At 37.0% G+C, this 5,915-nt stretch overlaps 1 long non-coding RNA gene across 1 annotated transcript; it reads left to right on the top strand.

Moving 5' to 3' along the window:
- Window positions 1–651: 651 nt before the first annotated feature.
- Window positions 652–4,081, top strand: LOC107806160 (uncharacterized). The gene is made up of 2 exons (XR_001652596.2): window positions 652–1,734; window positions 3,835–4,081. It is a non-coding gene; the product is annotated as an uncharacterized LOC107806160 (long non-coding RNA).
- Window positions 4,082–5,915: the final 1,834 nt, after the last annotated feature.

Here is a 5,915-nt window from a genome sequence, read left to right as displayed (position 1 = left end):
GATACCAGGGCTCGGTCACATTCCCCTTTTCTCTTAGTTTTAGTCTCTCCAAATAAGGGTCGGGTCAAAAACCTGTCTAGTCAGTCTTTGTCTGAAAACTCTGTACGTTTCCAGTCAAAGAGGGGCAGCTGTAGACATGTGATTTTTGACCCTCCCCAAGATTTTTTATATATTAGCGTAAAATATTAAATTTAGGCATAATATAGATATTTTAAGTAATTTTGACTCTTCTACTTTATTTTATTACAAGAAAACAAAAAATCACAAAAATAGGTTCATTAATATTTTGTAGCCATTTTTAATCTAAAAAAAATCTTAAAAAATATATAATACAAAAATAGTGTCGTATTTTTATTTTTATATGATATTTTAAAATACCAAAAATAGATTTGTTTTAATGGTTAGTTTTATTTGAATAATTATTTTAATAGTAGGACTAAGTAATAAATGGGCCAATATTTTTAATCTCGTTCGCAGCGAAAGAATAGAACTTGGGCTCTAGCAACCCAATTTTAGGCCTAATTTTGGACCTAACCCATAATCTCCAAGCCCATGATTCCAAGGCCCATACCCCTTAACCTAAAAAAAAAACCCTACAAAAAACTAACCTAGACCTATATATATAAAATCAAAGCCTAAGACGAAGGGGGATGAACAAAAAAAAAGAACGGGAAAAGTTGAACAAAAAAGCTGGCAGCAGCTGAGAAGGTTGCGCACAAACGAGACACCCCCCTGCGCGTCTTCTTCTTCAACCCCCCTCGTTCTGAACCTTCTTCAACGAAGAAGAACGCTAGGAAAAACGAAAAAAACGGAACAAAAATCCAAACAATTCCTAAAGACCTAGGCTGAAGAACGAAAGACAAAGAAAAAGGGCTGAAGAGAACGGAAACAGCTGAAACGAAACAAGCAGCAATACACACAAAAGCTGCACAAAAACAGACCCCATACCCCCCGTTTCCATCTTCTCCAAATGACCCATTGCCATTGTTCATTTTCTTCAGCAGAACAACCCAAAATAGTGACCCTTCGCCGGAAATCACCACACCCCACGCCTGACCTCACGCCGATCACCCAAACGATGACCCTCTGCATCCCCCCATTAACCAAGTTCGCCGGAATCAAAAAAATCCCGTCATTGTTGTTTCTTCTTCTTCTTCGCATGGAACAGACATGAACGATGCACCCTAGAGAAGCCCTTCTTTCTCTCTCAAAGGGTAGATCGAGTGACAGAAAAACCGAGTAGGGAACGGAAACTAAGGTTCGAGGTTCAGGTCAGTCGCCGGTTCGAGTTCGGGTCCGACAAGATCGTCCGTTCGTTAATTCTGTTCGCGATTCAAATATTTGTTTGTTGATCTTCGGTTATGTTTATCCTGCTTATGAGTGTTTTAAAATGTGGAAATGAATACACCTAATATTCAGGAGCTTCGTTTTTGTTGATGCTAGTATTGGATCTTAGTTGTGTATTGATAGTTTGTGATTGGTGACGCTTTTGTTTCGTGGGTTTCAATGTACATCTAAGCTAAGTTGGCATTTCTCATATACTTGTGGTGCCCCGAAACTAAGGGCGAATTTTGATTAAAATGTGGGTTTGAATTCGTGCTTGGTTGAGTTTCCGGTGACGATTCGAGATTCCGTCCGTTTTTCAGCTTTCCGGTGTTAATTCGGTTCCCGTCTGCGATTCGTTGCATCTCGAGTTCAAAGTAGTGAAACAATCAATATTTCGGCTATATTGAGGTTCAGCTCTTTCATCCTCTGCTCGTTTTATGCAAGCCCTTACTAATTATTTGTTTGGTGATGCGACCTCGTTATTTATGTAATTATTCTCCGTGGTTTTGAATTTGCTTGCTCGGTTATATATTCGTGTTTACTCGAATTGGTTATAGTTGAACGTGATTTTGTCACAGTATAAAAATTGGATTGCTGAACTATGTCAATTAGATTAAAGGGAATCGGGTGTGCATTTCATGTGACCCTGCCATAATTTTGGATAATAATAATGAAATAAGCATGTTAAAATCTGGGGGTGCATTTCATGTGACCCAGTTCTAATTTCTAACAAGGTTAAATAAAGCGTGTCGTGAACCACGGGTGCATTTCATGTGGTGTGGCTTGTGATATGTTTTAAATGACCTTGAATTAATTCTTTAAATAAATAAAGGCGGTTTTAAAACTAAAAATTGCACATAAGTTCAAAACTGTTTAAAATCAGATAATTAAGCCGAACAAAACAGTTGAGCGACCGTGATAGAACCACAGAACTCGGGAATGCCTAACACCTTCTCCCGGGTTAACAAAATTCCTTACTCGGATTTCTGGTTCGCGGGCTGTTAAACAGAGTCAATCTTTTCCTCGATTCGGAATTCAATCGGTGACTTGGGACACCATAAATCTCCCAAGTGGCGACTTTGAAACTTTATAATAAATTCCGTTTCGATTATCCTTTAATTGAAAAAACTCCTATTTACGCCCCTTTCCGGGGGTGTAGATAAAAAAGGAGGTGTGATAGTAATAATCCTGACTTTGCTATAATGTTGTACTGGTTCAAGTTCAGTGAATAATTATCCTTAAGAGATCTGTGTGTAATTCCCATAATGACCTGCTCTTATATAAATAACTCCACCTAGTAAACTTGGTCATGAAACCCATATAGCCTACATACAGAATCATGCATTGGACATATGTTGACATACCCCTGCTAATGAATCTGTCTATATTTCTATTGTGTTAATTTGTTGGGGGTCTATTTGCTTTGCAAAATTAAACTGAATATCATTATTTGTTGTCTTATGCCTGCTAATATCACTACTTATGGAGGACTTAATCTGAAGTTCTTTGGGTCTGATAGCTGGAAAGTTTGATGGACCATGTGTTGTTATAACTAGATATCATGCCATTGGGATTAAACAAGACTAAAATCAACTTTTCCATCTATATTGATGTCTCTGCTGACCTGATATGGTTGGCATGCCTTTTAGGAATTCTGAATGAAGTTACTAGTGTAAGTGTTTAATGAAATGAGGTCCTAGTTGGATGTATGCTTGCTCTTAATTATGCTGAAGCTCTTAGAAGTACCGACAAACTGATATAGTGACCTGAGGCTACTTAGGGGAGTTCTGAAATATTGAATCTTAGGTGGAATTAATAAAATGTTTGTGCTCATCTTTTTATGATACTGATGATTTAGATTATCTAATAACACTTCTGAGCCTAAAGTTATAAACATGTCTGTGTGCAAACAATTATCTGTGCTTTGTAATCTTGCTTGATTATGCCTTAGTAGTGACTCCATACATATTGTGATGCCCTATCTCTATACTTTACATTCTGATTTTCCTAAGATTATATTGTGCTCATACCTTTGTATTTTAATGATTAACTATAGTGTCCTGCTTATTTAAAGTTGTTGAATCTTTGAACCCTAAAAGGGTTTATCCTAACCTTTTATATCTGCTGCTCCTATCCTGGCAATGTGAAATTATTATGTTGGCATTCATTTGTGTCTAAACCTTTGAGAAGGAGTAAGGAGTCAATGACCAGGTGTATTTGGGTCTGAGCCTAATCTTGTGATTGAAGTACTCCTTCCTGACACAAGCACTGCTCGGGGTCCTTGAGGCCCTCGTAAACTCTATAGTGTCCGGGGTTCATAGAGGATTTCATAAATGAGATATGGTTCACCCTAAGCCTTTGGTCATCAACCTTAACTAATCTTCATATGATTAGCATAAAATGAAAAACTAAAACCCTTTTGTATTTTTCAGATTTTTACTTATATGTCATCATTTATTCTATATCTTATTGATATGTACTGATTGTTTTCCCCTTTCTTTTATTAAGAATGTGTAATCTGGGCCCATTAAGTCTACTTGGAGCTCAGGCCCAACTTCCAGACTTGGGCCACTCCCTTGATTTCCCGCTTGATTGAGTATGCTGCTGATTTAAAACTTGTTGGGCCTGGCCTGCTTGCCAGCGCAACTCCAAGAGTCCAGTTCTCCTTCCTCCACTTTTAATTGTATTTGTTGTTCTTTATTGTTTTTGTGTGTATACATACTTTGGAAAACTAATTGTATTGGATATTTTGATATTTTGATTGCTCTTTTTTAGAAAAATTAGGCAAACCGAGACTCATATGCAAAAAGGCTATACTAGATCAAGAGGTTCACTTACTTTAATGTTTGAATACTAGTAATTTGAGAGTAACCAATCTAATAAAAAAGTTTCTATTTATGTTTACCACTAACGATTTTCATTGATCTTTTTAAGCTCTTCGACAGAGAAATGAAAATAAATCTTCGAATGGTTCACGTATGGTACGAATTCGTTTTAAAACAAATCCTGTCACACACAATCGAGTTTGCAAAGATTAATAATGAGTTCAAAAAATATGAAATTTTTGTACTAAAATCTTCTCCTAAGATAAAAGGTGTACCCAATCGTCAACTAAGAGCATATTTTCAAAGATAATCCTGTATCTCTTTATGAATAAACATCACCTTTTAAGGAAATATACAACTTTTCTTAAAAAAAAAGAATTTTCAAGACAAGGCTAAAAATATTATTTTCATAAATGTTAACCACTATAGCCACTAACTAAACCGAATATAGATCTTTCCTTCCCCAAACCTAGCTTAAGTTTAAGAACCCACCTCAGATGGATTTTAAGGGACGCCTAACACATTTTTCTTAAAATAACTAGAACACTTATCAAGTCTCACTGGTTAGCAGATCATCAGGATGATGACTTTCACAGCTTATAGGTACCCTAACATACCTTATGTATTAGGTGACGACTCTTTTTCAATCAACTTAAGAAGAATCACTAGTTGTATTATGTTTTGACTTGTGCAAAATAGAGTGCAACACCAATGGACTGGAAGACTTCAACTTGAAGGCGGGCTACTTAAAAACTTTAACATGAAGACCACCAGACTTAAATAGCTAGAAGGATTGGATACTCCAACTTATAGACTTGGTAGATTTGATGACTTCAACTTGAAGATTTGGCATTGATGAACTTAACTTTGAAGACCTAGTGAATTTGAAAACTTCAACTTGCAGACTAATCGATGACGTAGCCACCTGAAAGAATTCAACTTGATAATTGGCATTGAAGACCCCAATATGAAGGTACAATAGCTTCTAAAAGACTATTACTATACCGTCAAAGGCAACAATTTCCCATAGAGATATGCCCCCATTGAACCATTAAAACACGATAAGACCCAAAGTCCAACTGTCACGACCCAATTTACCCTCCGTAAGGCATCGTGACGGCACCTAGTCTCTACGACTAGGTAAGTCTAAACAATTACGGAAATAACAAGAACAGAAGTACCACTCACAACTAACTGCAACAATAATAACATAACTGATAACCATACTGCTCGGCATGTACAATAACTAACACCTCAATACTACACAGTCTTCCCAAAACCCAGAACATCATAAGTCACAAACTACATAAGGAAAACTAGTGTCTTTATACATCAAAGTCTAACAAAAGAAGTACGGGAGATAATGGACATATGGGAGAATAGAGAGGGTCTCCGAGGTTTACAGACGCGGCATATATACCTTAAAGTTTCCAACTGTCTCTGCTCACTGATGACGTGGTTGGTAAGAAGTATTTGGATCTGCACACGAAAACACGTGCAGAAGAGTAGCATGAGTACACCACAACGGTACCCAATAAGTGCAAAGCCTAACCTTGGTCGAGTATTGACGAGGTCGGGTCAGGGACCTACTGGTGTGTGTGTACATTTATATAATAAGACAGAACAAAATATCGCAGTATAATAAAGATTGATCTTTAACCAGAAGGAAATCACAAAACCATAACAGCACAATGACCAGAAATAACAATAGAGGATCTCCCGAGATACCGTCTCGTAGTCCCAAAAGTAAATGTGCAGGGGGAT

This window comes from Nicotiana tabacum, chromosome 22, assembly GCF_000715075.1.
Source record: "Nicotiana tabacum cultivar K326 chromosome 22, ASM71507v2, whole genome shotgun sequence".
NCBI lineage: Eukaryota > Viridiplantae > Streptophyta > Magnoliopsida > Solanales > Solanaceae > Nicotiana > Nicotiana tabacum.
The sequence above is the reverse complement of the archived record's forward strand: the minus strand, read 5'-3'. Positions and strand labels throughout refer to the sequence as shown.